The following is a 13,741-nucleotide window of genomic DNA, read 5'->3' as shown; positions in this document are numbered from 1 at the left end:
GGGATTTGAAATAATATTTAGTCTTCTATAGCTGTCAAGCACCCTTACCGTCTTGCTGAGTTATGCCTTAGGCCATTTACTGACAAGCGTCCATGTATCATTGCTTCTAAGCACCTGAGAGATCTTTTCAAATGTCAGAAAGCCTTGCCTATCTATCTCTTCAGTACCTTTCAATGAAAAGTAGGCATTTTATTGTGTTTGATAATAAGCGGATCATGTTTTGTTCTGCACAGATAATTATCTTTTTTTTTCCAATTAAAAAGCGAGGCCACCTTCATTTGTTACACTCTTAAATTCTGCATTACTCTTAAAATGCATGAATGGTGTCTGAAAATTCTACTTTTACAATCTGGGACCAATCATCATATGAATGAAAAAAATATCTGCAATGTATATTTATTATAGAAGATTTTTCTTCTCTTGTAGTGTCAGACAACCACTATATCAGCGTATATATTGCTGGAAAATAACTATATTCTCATTGGGTTCAAGGAACTATCTAATGGGAAAATACCAGGAAAGTCTTTTCTTTGTATTATTTGTGGGGTCAAATTAAGTCTTTAGCCAGATAGCTCTGGTGTTATGTTAGTTCTCCAAACTGAATGTCTGAATATGTAATTTTGTAGGCATATGAACGTCACGTTATGCAGACATGCAGCACTGTCAGTTTGGCATGGTTCCTAGAGCTTTTTTTTTAAGGAAAAGGATTGTACTGAAGGTGATTCTAAAGTCTGAAAGAACTGCAAAAGCTCATCTTTGCAGGACTGTTCCGTGAACTTAGGTCTGTATTAAATCTGCAGCTCCTAATGATAAGATTAATTTTTTTTATTTTTTGTTTTACAAATTGGAGGAATGATTTTGAGAAAAACTGGATGCAGTCACAAGGAAAGATGCAAACATAGGTATGGACAGCCATTTACAAATGCAGAATGGAGAACAATGGCTATGTAGAAATACCGCAGAAAAAGCTACTGTTTACAACAGCTCACAAGTGAACCTGAGTCACGGTGTTGTTGTAAAGCAAAGAATGGTATATATAAGCTAACACATTACCCTTAAGATATATGAAGTAACTCCATCCTGTAGTGCACTGTCACAGCCTCTGCTGAAGAACTGTGGCTTGAATGAAAGATAAACTTAATAAGAATATGAATGATAAGTGAATTTAACAAGATATAAAAAACCCGTAGAATCAAACAAATCACACAGAATCACACAGATGTGCAAATAAAGATGCAGTGAGGTAATACAACTAGAATAAACTGTTATGGTACACAGCCATATTAGCTTTAGAGCATCCCAGCTACCTACATCCCTTTGGAACTCTAAGTGAGCAGTTGTTGGCTAAAATCAAGACTTGACCTTTCTTAACAACTGGGCAAATGTAAAAATGGGCTCCCATCACATCACTAAAATACAATAAATTGCAATAAGGATTTCTCTAGGGTGCTAAAGATGTGCTGTGAAAAGTCCTTTTGATGAGTGGAAAACCCTTATTTCAATTTTATCTACAGTATCAGGCCAGTCCTCCGTATCATTTAGTGAACCCTTCACTTCCTCTCTTTGGTGACTAGCTAATCTCTTCTGTACCATTCATTTTAGTGGCACTGTTTTGTGAAGTAGCTCTTCAATGCTTTGAACAGGGAATAAAAATGGGGGTTTCCAGCATGTGGAGGGCCAGGTGCTATCTTTTTCTCAGAGGAACACTGTACTTCACTATCACGGTCTTCAGAGTCAATGAGAATATTTGTGAAATGAAGCATATTGCAAGAGCAGTGAGGTGGCATCCACATTTTGGAGGCAGGAATCAGGTTAATGCTTTTTTTTTCTTTTTTTTTTTCTTTTAAACACTACTAGTGATATCAATTCCAGGCAACATTTGTTGCCTACCATGAAAATTTGTTGTGATAGAGATCTATTCTTCCACAGTGAACAGGAAATCCAGATAAAACTACTAACCGATAAAAAGAATGCATGCAAAAATTTCTTCTTATGTCAAGTTATAGATAGAAAGGGATCAGAAGGGATTTGCTCATTATTCTCTGGAGCTTAATAGTCAATAACATCCTGTTTTTACATTTATTTTTTCTTGAAATCTTAAGTAGCAGCATTTAGAATTAGATCTCAAAACCTTCATTTGTTAGTAAAATAAAGAAAACTTGAACAAAATTTCTCAAAAGTCTGAAAAACAGGATTCTATAATATTATACTTCCAAAAGATTGTAATCATCCTAAAAGTTGTGATGCTAATTTTGCTTCTTAATATTTTTCTCTTACCTAAGGCAAGTTTTTCAAAGTAGTACCAGATTAGTCAGCCAACTGTTTATTTCTCACATACACTCAATTAAAAATCTCAAAATAAATAATAAAAAACAAACAAACCACAATAGTTTCTAAGACCATATAATTTATCAATCAACTTACACTTAAGGCAAATTATGAAAAATTCAAGATTTGTGTACTGCTGCCTAGGAACTGCAACTGACCATTCTGTTTCATCTACACAGCTAACATATTTTATAGAAAACTCCTTTCAATTTTTTTTTCAGTTTTAAAGTTCTTTGTACTTGTAGGTTCCCGATCAGTAGTATGTGTAGAGGGAGAAGCAAAGAACAATTTTCACCTTTAAATCCATGAAGATAATACAGTACCAAACAACAAGCTGTAAGACTACACTGTAACTGATAGTCAAGAAGTAATGCATCTAGGAGAATTAATCTGAGCTATCATAGAGATGGATATGCTACCACCTTTTAGTGGTAGTGGAAGAAAAGCTTTAGAGTTGTGATGAATAATTTTCTGCAAATGCCTATTAATCAAAATGGCGCTGATGTAAACTGCTTTGCAGGAATTCCCTAAAGATCTGATGGCTGCAGTGTAGGAGCATACCAGAGGACAAGGCATTCAGTATATATTTTAGTTTTTACGTGCTTGTAGTATAATTTTTCTAAGCAACAACAGTCAACCAGTTAGAGCATGAAGACCAAATGATTTGATAATCCCCCTCTACACAGAATTACTTTCTAGGAAAATATGTGCAATACTATTTTTTTTTAATATTGCTTTTAATTAAATTCAGATTTTGTTTTCTTAATGCTGCCTTTAACTTTTGAAGGTGGGAGATGTCTTCATATGACTTTAAACCTCCGTAATATGCCAAGAGAAGAATGGAGAGTAACTTGAAACTTCTGCCACTTATATGGAATGCCACCTCAAAAGGTATCAAAATGGCAGATTGCAGACATGATTTCAAACTGAGCAAGAGAAGTAATATTTAGATGCACAGATATATATTCAGCCATTTATTGCCATGTGCAAACACATCATTTTGCGACTGTCCATACATTTGGCACATGTAGCTTCAATATCTTTTCAGAGCTTTTATAGGATGAAGTATCTGCTTTTGTGATGACAGTAGATAAGCCAAAACTAGATGTGGATTTTTTATCTGAATGAAACCACAAAATGAGTTTGTAACAAAGGGAGAATCTCTATATCCTGACCTGCAGGTGCCTTCTTGGATTAGTGGATTATGTTTCCTTCTAGCCACCACCTTTAGTTAAGATGTAGTCAAATCTGCTCTTATAATATGATCTCTGTGGTTCAGAAAATTATTATTCTGACTTCCACTTATTTCTCTTTTGCGCCAGCTACCATCACATCTACCTGTATGGTCACTGAGCATGCTAAATCCTCCCTAGTGGTAGACCAACATCTTCTACTTTGCACTGCCATGTTCTATGTTCTAATTTAGGCTTTTCCCACAAAAATCAAATAAAAGCTCAACAATAAACAAGTCCCTCAAGAAACGTCACTCCCTATTTTAATGAAGTTTCATTTACATATGGTTACCTGCTTTGGCTTCCATAAATAGGTGAGTTATCCTGCACAGCAATTTAAGCCCCATCTATATCTATTTTTCTGGCCATGCTTATGCTTAACAAATTGCTGATGACTACTTCAAAATACTAATGAAAAACAGTTGTTCACTTGAATATGATACTGGAGCACAAACACTAGTGTTCATTTTCATCTTATAAAAAATATTGGTGGGTAGAGATGCACAGTACATGGTGTAAGACAAAGAATTTAGATGAGATCTTCAAGTTATTATACAGGCAAGGTCAAAGAAGCTAATTTCAAGAGAGTGGCCATCACAAGCTCTGGACAGTAAGTTTATATTATTCACTTCCATTGCCATGCCATGTGGTTACTTACTTTGTAATTTTATTTCTTGGTGAAGGCTCGTGTTGCCATACAGCCTTTGTTCCCATTTCTTAGTGCAGGGGTGCTGACTTTCATGAATAGATCTCCCATAACTGATGCTGTAGAAATGAGTCTAGGCACTCAGGTGTGTTTTAGCAGAAGAAACAGAAACTGACATTGAAAGGTGCTAAGAGAAGTAGATGAAAATGAGGCACTGATGAAGAATCATGACAATAAAATTATTTGAAGTACCAACATAAATCAAACATCAAATTAAATGTTTTCCTGAAATGGAAGATGTTATTGCGGTAGTCCTAGCACACTGGAAAATTAAAAAACTGCTCTACTGAGATGTGATTTGTGCTACAGAAGCTGAGATTACCCTACCACATCAGTTTTACAAGCATCTCTTTGGTGATATGAGTTCTGCATGCATCATATCAATGCAGGTTGTTTTGACCTTTAGAGAGTTAAGCAGACAAGAAGGGATTAAAGCTGTAAGGAATCAGAGCATCTGACCTCAGCAGACGTAAGGATTTTAACTATAGTATCTCCTAGGGGAACAAACATGAGCTAGCAGTTATGTGGCTTCCTGATTTTTTTTCTCTGTAAAATACTGGTGCTTGCTTTTGAATCAGGTTTGACTGGTGGCCACATGGCAATTGGCACTGTAAGAATAGATGAGGTATAGGGAACCTGCTTTGGCAGGGGGGTTGGACTCGATGATCTCAGGAGGTCCCTTCCAACCCCTACAGTTCTGTGATTCTGTGATTCTGTGATGAGGGCTGAGCTAAGTGTCAGATCTCGTGATGATCGCTGCAAACCCCAGCATTCAAGTTAAAGAGACTGCGGTCTGGCAGCAGTATGTCCACCTTCAGCAGCAAGAAGGAAGATGGCCAGCACCTGAGGATGAGGGGATACTTTGCACAGGTCATAGACAGATGTGTTAAAATAACCATATTTTGTCAGCCTCCAGATAGTTTCAATACTGGGCACTAGTGCTAGAAAATGACAATGATTTGTTTGAGTGTCATGATGGGAATACTTTGTAATCATAAAACTGACCATAAAAACTACTTACAAGAAAAGAAAAACTCTACAAAAAGGTCAGAAAATCCCTTAATAGAAAAAGTGTGACAGCCATAAAACCAAATGTTGAAAATTAATTTTTTTTTTTTAGAAAACATATTAGTTTTGACATAATTCACTTTACAGTGATTTCAACTAAAGAAAAGGGGTAATTTATCTATAGATAAGTGTACCTTCATAACTCAAGTAGCAAAATCAAAATAATGAATGTAAATATGAAATAAAAATGCCTTTAATTCCAAATAATAGAACGTTGAGTAAGAGCCAAAATGCATTTCTATTTCTTTCACAAGAGTGGATAACTAAATATTTGCTATTAATTTGCAAGAAGTTAAAAATGAATGTTGGTGATATTCATATACTCATCTATACAGATGTTTGTGTCTGTCCCGTTTGGGGAGGAATGTGAAAAATATTTCTTGGTTTGTTACAGGTTGCCACCTTGGTCTCATGGCCCTACATTTAAGCTCTTTTCCTGTGTGATCTTTAGTGCATGGCTATGTGTTATCAATATCACATAATGACCTGAAGGACTCAGAGAATGTGAAGATAGAACTCTCTCACTAGTAGCAGGAGATGTTTAAGAATCATGGTACTCATGTTTCTATTTCTTAATCTCTTCAGTTGTCAGCATCATCAACATACTGTTTACAATGGTATTAAAGGCAGTAAAGAAAAATGCCAGAAGAAACAATAAACAGTTCATGGAAGACCAGCAACTTTCTTTCACTGGTCATTAAGATATGGGAGAGAAAAAAAACTGTTTCACCATTTTGGTAGAAAGAAAACCATGTATTTTATAGACAACTTTTGCTGCTGTGTTTACTTGGTGGAAGAATTTATGGAACGTAGGTTTTCATGCTTGGGTGATAAGGGATCAGCTTTTTACCTATCAAGTATTTTTCTTCTTATGTAATAGTATCAACAATTTCACAATACTCCCACTGAACTCTTTATAGAGTGAATGGCTGATCTGGGACAACAATCAGCATTATGTAGTATTTTATTTCAGTCTTGTGAGCTCAAATAATTGTATATTAAAATTGTATATTAAAAGCCGATCAAGTCTGCAAAATTCTTAAATGCAGAGTAGAAATGCATATTTTTTGCAGTATATTTCAGTAGGATCTATGTGCTCCAGTGTGATGTCGATTAGGTACGCTTTGAATGCATCACAATTAATTTCAATAAGGAAAACAATACAAAGTCTTAGTCATTTGAACAACTCATCATTTACAGAAAGGAGGGCATAAATGAAGAAAATGACATCAGAACGCTGACTCACTCCCTTTACACTGATGTATAAGGATGCAGGGCAGTGGAATTTGATGGAAATATCCAGTGGAAGATTTGTGGAAGATGAAAATCAGACCTCAACATCTATGGGGGTGATTACTGACGTTTAAGGACTCAAGTGGGTAGTTGCCAGCTTATGCAAAAGGTGATACACAATTTTCCCCAAAGGGCAGTTCACTGATGTGGCAAACCCTGTGCTCAGGGTTTTGCGTTCAATGTGAGCCTTATTTACATACTTCCCTATTTGCAAATAGTCCGTGACAAATTTTAAATTGCAAGGATACTCCAAGGGAAACATGAAATGTTAAAGTCTGCTCCTGGAATCCTGGGGAGCATTTCTGTATTTTTCTACTCAAAATAGCAACAGAATCTGTTCCTGAGAAGTGGTAAACACTTCTCTGCATTGCTAAGCACCTTTTATTTTGATCAGATCTTAGTGGAGCTCTGCATGTTTCAGTGGCCGTAAGTGGGCAGAATGGATTTATCAGCTTTCAAAAGACACAGCAAATGAAGCCTGCAGAAAACTCCCTGTTTCCTGTAACCAGCAAGCATTGATATATTGAAAAGTCCAACTGGGTTCTGCTTATTGAATAAAACATACCAAAAGTGGAACCCTTGGATTTATTACTCACTTGGATCTCAGTAACATGATCACAGTTTATTCCCTCAGGTGTTTTGGGTTGCCTTAAAGACAGATTTTTTTTTTTTTCTTTAAAGGAAAAAAACATATCTTTTTTTTTGTTCTAAAAGCCAAATTTTTTTTGTTAAGTTACTGGTAGAGCGCTTCTAACTGCAGCTTTCAGCATGGGATAGCTCCAACAGAAAGTGTTGGTGGGCATTATAGAGTAACAATCCCTTCAAAATATTGTAATGGTTAAAGCCATGCAAAAGATTTTGTCATTTGTCATTATAATCCAATACAAGAACACAGTACCTTATAGGGATGAGGATGGGAAAGGATTTTATATGATTACATCACAAGATGACAAATGAGAGCAATTTGTGTTCATTATGAGAACAGCATCCCAAAGAGAATGCTGTTATAAATTCTATTTTGCTCTCCCTTCCTCCACCAGAAGACTAGAATACCAGCTTCGAAATAAGAACACAGGCTCTTCAAACAAGCCACGGAGAAGAAAGCAAAAGCACTGAAAATCTGTCTACATTTTATGCTAGTGAGAGCATTACGAATTAGAAAATTAAAAGAGAAACACAGGATGACAATCGTGACAAATCCTTAAAATCTAATTCCCCTTTCTTTATCTTGAATAAAGAATATTTCGGCTTAGTAAAATAGCTAGAAAACAATTTTCTTGTTTCTAAAGAGAAAGAAAACTAAGTTTATGTTAGTTAATAAGAAAGAATTTATTTGATTATCAGTAACTATTTCAACTTGTACTTAAAACCCAGACATTTTAAGTATGCAAATTACACCTTTCAAAGAACAAATAATCAAAAGGTCTTGTTATTTTAGATTTAGGTTGGATGTCAGGGAAAGTTCTTTACTATGAGAGTGGTGAGGTGCTGGAACAGGCTGCCCAGAGAGGTTGTGGATGCCCCATCCCTAGAGGTGTTCAAGGCCAGGTTGGATGGGGCCCTGCGCAGCCTGGTCTAGTATTAGATATGGAGGTTGGCAGCCCTGCATGCGGCACGGGGGTTGGACCTTGATGATCCTTGTGGTCCCTTCCAGCCCAAGCCATTCTACGATTCTATGATTTTAAAACATTTTTGAATCTCAAGATATGGGTCCCCCCAACAATTTTGGCTTGACAGATATATATTTCTTGAAAGAAAAAGCATTTGTTGAGTAAGTTTTCAACCCGCTTTGTAGCTGAATGGCACTGAGGTCACCAATGAGCTAATCTTCTTTCTTCCTTTCCCCACATGCATCACTACAACAGCAGCAGGCCAGAATGAAATCCCCGGATACATTTGCTTTCTCTAGCCTTGTAATTACCAACAGTTCAGCCAGGATATTTTAGTTTGTATCTATACAGTCTGGATTCTAGGGTTATGGTTAGCTTCAGTCAGGCTTGCATGTTTATATATACTTACAAAGATGATATCAGCATATCTGTTTTCTTCTTCTTTCTTTCTTTTTATTTTTCTCTTAAGGCAATTTAACATCTTCTCTATGCTCTCTGTATGATCTGTGATATTTAATGGGTTGGGTGTGGAAAAAGCAATGCAAATGCTCTTTGTGCTGATGAAAACAAGATGAAGAGTGAGTGCAAGCACCTGTGTCTCCTAAATCCTGTGGATGTGTGATCTAAAGCTGATTGAAGTAATTACTGGATACCATTGTGCAAGTTAAAGGGATATGTGAATAAGGGTTGGTTCTTTTGTTGAGTAGGCAGTGTTAATGCTTGAGGGCTTCTAATACTCTTGAAACCATCCCAGAGGGTTTCCCATCTTTGCTGAAGTCGCAGAGCTTAAAGATAGGGCTGAAGGTGATCTGGGAAGAGTGGAAATCAGGAGGAGCCAAGGCAGATGGCAGAGTGTTGGGATAAAGTGGTACTGGGAAACAGGTAACATGGGGTTTTGTTTCCACCCTACAATCTCAGTATTGACTGCAGACATAAAGAGATTTAACTCAGAGTCCTATTTGGAAGACAGAGTGAGAGGAAAAGCCCAGAAGATTTGAGTGAAACATTTCTTTAGTTCAGGTGCTGCCAAAATGTAAAATTAGCCCATCTCAGTTTCAGTAGCAATGATCAAACTTCTGTTTGAAGGTGCAGAATTTCAGCTTTGGACATTAATCTACCTACCCACAAACACTCAATAATCCAATGATCTGCTGCCTGTTAGTAGTCACAACTTAAAATATTTTTCAGCTATGAATGCAAGGTGAAGAGTTACTTTGAATGATGATGTGGGTATGTATGTGGCTAAATATGGAGGACAGAAAACATTGCTATGGATTTCAGAATTCATCTCTCTTGTTAATATTGAATGCTTGCCTCATGTACTAGGCAAAGTCAGTGCCTGAGAGTGAGTCTGGGCTATTAAGGATTGATTCCTTGGGGCAGCTGTTGAATTTGCCTAAGTTGCTGGATGGGAGTATGAGATGATTTTATGACGTTAAGAGGAAAAACTTTGGCCACTGAATCTAGTCCATCCTACTGCCAGATATGTTTAACATAACAGTTGCAAAGACAGCAAATCATCTTCCTGCTATTAGATATGCACAGAAGTTGGAAAAGATATTACAGGTATCAAGGGCAAGCAGCAGTGCAATGGGAGAGAGAAGACATGTTTTCCTGCTGTTTCCTTGGCTTGTTTGTTGTTGTTGTTGTTTTTTAATGTCTGCTTCATTACCAAAATAAGTCATCATCTTTATATTGAAAGAAGTGTTTGTGTTATATAATCTGTTGTCTTCCTGGTGCAATAAGGTTTTCAAAATGATAATGACTGGTATGTATATATGTTTCATACACTAGAGGCATACTTGCTACAGATAAAAGTTGTTCATCTTAAATGTTAGCAGTTACAGGATATAACCTGTCAATTGTTGACAGATTTTACTCAATACATTTCATATTAGTAACGAGGACAATATATCAATATTAATGAAGTCATGCCCTTCACTGACTTGGTTGTATATGTGTGGGAACAATGTCGAAAATAGAGCTCATCTAGTGCCTTCATGATAGCTGCCACATCCTATGATCAGTATGTGAAGAGGTGAACCCTGGTAGAGAAAAAAAGAGAGAAAATGCTGAAGAGCAGCAGGAGATAGCCTTGTATTATATTATAGGCCAACATATGTTATCCATCTTAAATGACACTTTCAAGTGGTTTGTGATTTTTTGAAAATGGGTTTTATTCCCATCACTTTCAGGTAATTACTGTCTTATCCTTTGCACATTTGGAGAAGCATGGCTGGGAAAACAAAACTGTTCCTTCTGACTGCCTTTTTTTGTTTCTCTTCCTCACAGCATTCAGAAAGAGAACTAAACAGGGGTGCAGAAGTGTGAGCTGTGGAATGACGTGTGTTATAATGACAAAGAGCTGGGAACAACCAGTGGGTCTGAGATATTCTGCTTTGTGAACTTTGTATGCATTTTAAATAAGTAACACTTATTTGAAAGAAAATAATGAATATATACAAGATGATTAAGATTTTTTTTTTTTTAAAATATCAAGTTACTAGCTATAGCTTTGATTTTACTGATGGTTAAATACTGGAGATTGTAAACGTGTTTTCTATAGAAATTGTGGTACCAGTGCATATCAAGTACATGTCCCAAGGTTTCAGTAGTGGGGGACTGTAGAGGTTGCTTCTGTTGGGAAGGGCCAGCATCTGCCCTTGTGCACACACAAGTTCCAGCTGCTCCACTTGATCCACCTCAGGGTTCAGAGATCCCCCTGCAGTCTTTGGTGAGGACCATGGTGATGCAGGTTGTCCCTCTGCATGCCACAGAGGCCTATGCCAGAGCAGATATCCATACTGCAGCACATGGAAGCCTTCATTCCAGAGCAGAAGGAGATGCCCTGTGGGAAGTTGCCATCTGTGGAAGGCCTCACAGTGGAGCATGGCATTAGCAAGAGAAGAAGTGGAGAGGATGTATTATGGATAGATCACAACTCCATTCTTTGTCTCTCTGCACTGCTTGGCAAGGAACAGGAATTCAGAAGAAGAGGTGCAAAACTGAGCCTAGGAAAGAGAAAGGTAACATGCTGTTTTAATGTTTGCCTTCCCACTACCAAATCTGCTTAAATAGGTGCAGAAATAGGTGCGTATGGGAACTGCTGAACCATGGTCTGAACCCGTTACTGACCATCTGAGGCAAGCAATGAGTCAGCCACGGGAGCATAGGTGAAGGTAATTCACCTGTGTGATTGGAAGTGGGGAAGCCTGGCTCCACTTCTCCTAGACCCATTTAAGAGCTGACTGCCACTGAGGATCTCTTTCTAGAGATCACTCCTCATGGACAATCTTGCAAGCCTACTACATCACTAAGCATTTTCCATTTATTATCTTCCAGTTGCAATAATCTCACTTAGCCTAACTTTCCCGTATATTTTGTAATTATAACATCTGTCTATTCATTGATTGTACACGGTGATAAATTTAATTCATCTTTTTCTAGAGTTGACTGTTTTTTCTCTGATAATAATTGTAAGCAATCTCCCTAGCTCAACCCATGAGCTTTCTCATTCTATTGCCTCCTCCCCTCACGCTGAGGAGGTGGAATGAGAGAAAGAGAGAGAGGGTGTACTTCTTCACTACAAAGTGGCTTCAGCCATTTCAGGTCTATTCCTTATTCCAGGATATTTTACCTGCAGCTAAATAGTTTAACAGATTGTAATAGGTGGTTTTTACACTGGCAATCAGAATAAATGCAGTGAATGTTAATCTGTTGAAAATCTGGTGGCTGACAATAACTTCTTTTTATTGGAATCTTTCTTATTTGTGTTGATTTTAAACCATCGACATGGCATCTACTTGTGAGAACAACTGTAACATAATTGCTTTTACATTATGCCAGTCTTTGTGGATCTTGCTAGCCAGCAAACCTGCTCTGATCTATGTGTCACTATGAGAATAACTCACTTTTCTGTTGCCAGCAACGTTTGCTTCTAATTACTAATGTCCTATTAGTACCTAATCTTTTCCAGTGTTTCCCAGCACTGGAAAGAGTCATGCGTTGACTCTTTCTTCTCATTTCTTCTCATTTTAGATTTAGATAAACCCACTGCACCTAGAGATGTGGTACACTGAAGTTTTTCCTGTCCTGTTACTGCATATGCCAATGTATACTGAGCTATCTTCCTCATAGCAACATTGCTGATTCTTCTATTATGCTGATGGCAAGCTGGAAATTATATTAATTATACAGCTGTGAATTCTTCCAAGTCTGTTTTCTCTGTTTTCTTCTACCTTTGTTCTTCAACAGAGTTCTGCCAAAGGACTTCTCACTTCTCTTTATAAGATTAGAGCATTCAACCCTGTTTGTTACTTTAGCTATTGCTTTATTACTATGACAGTTTTTACAGTATAGGCATCCAGCTAATGTATATTTTCTGTAACATTTGCCTTTAACCCTTGGTGTATGGAAACTTGTGCAGTTTTTCATAAAACCTTAAACCTTCCTACGTAATTGCTCAACTAGTTCTTGTGCTGCTTTACATGCATTACTGGAAACTTGAGTTATATCATTCAAAATACATAATATGATTCATGTATGGCTTATTTCCATTTTCTTAAGTATTCATCTCTAGTATTCATTTCTCCTTACATTACTCTCCATGCCTTAATTTTTCTAAATTAATTCATGTTTTTGATATTATGAAAACATGATTTTAGAATATGCTTTGCAGGTAGAAGTTGGGGGTCAACAGACCCAAGATGTTACTACTGTTATGCGTGGTTATGCAAGGGCTAGTAATAAACCACATATAAATTTTTAGTTTAGGTTTGTATTGCTGTTATGTATTTCTGACCTGTAGGTTGATGTACACTCCAGTCAAGATTATTCCTATAATGAATAATGCCATGAAGTCATCAAAACTGACAGGAGAGTTTTACATTTCACTGAAGCACAGCTATCATTACTGAAAAGTTAGGTACAGAAAATGGCTCCAAATACAACAGAATTTTACATTCATAAATACAATAATACTTTTCAGTTAAGTGGACAGCTAACCTGTCTTTTTGTTTGAATGAATAGAAGAGTTTTATGACAAAATCATAAGATAATTTGAATTGGAAGAGACCCTTAAAGACCATCTATTCCAACTCCCCTGCTGTGAACAGGGACACCTACAGCTACATCAGGTTGCTCACAGCACCATCCATCCTGACCTTGAGAGTCTCCAAAGACAGGGCATCCACCACCTCTCTGGGGAGTGTGTTCCTGTGCCTCTCCACCCTTACTGTAAAAAAAAACTGCTTTCTTTCATTCTAAATCTCCCTTCTTTTAGTTTGAAACCATTAGTGATAGGTGAATAAAGAAAATAGTGGACTATATCATAATTAGTAGTAGGTTGTGATATATACGTATTTTAAACAAATATTTCTAAAAAATATGATAAAATGTGTTAAATGCAACATATTAGATTGTATATAGTCATATATATATGTTGTCACCATTGTCTTATTATGTTGTCTATATATGTTGTCACCATTGAAGTCCTAATCTTTCTT

Source organism: Tetrao urogallus (genome assembly GCF_951394365.1).
Source record: "Tetrao urogallus genome assembly, chromosome: 3".
NCBI classification, from domain to species: Eukaryota; Metazoa; Chordata; class Aves; order Galliformes; family Phasianidae; genus Tetrao; species Tetrao urogallus.
This window is presented reverse-complemented; position numbering follows the sequence as displayed.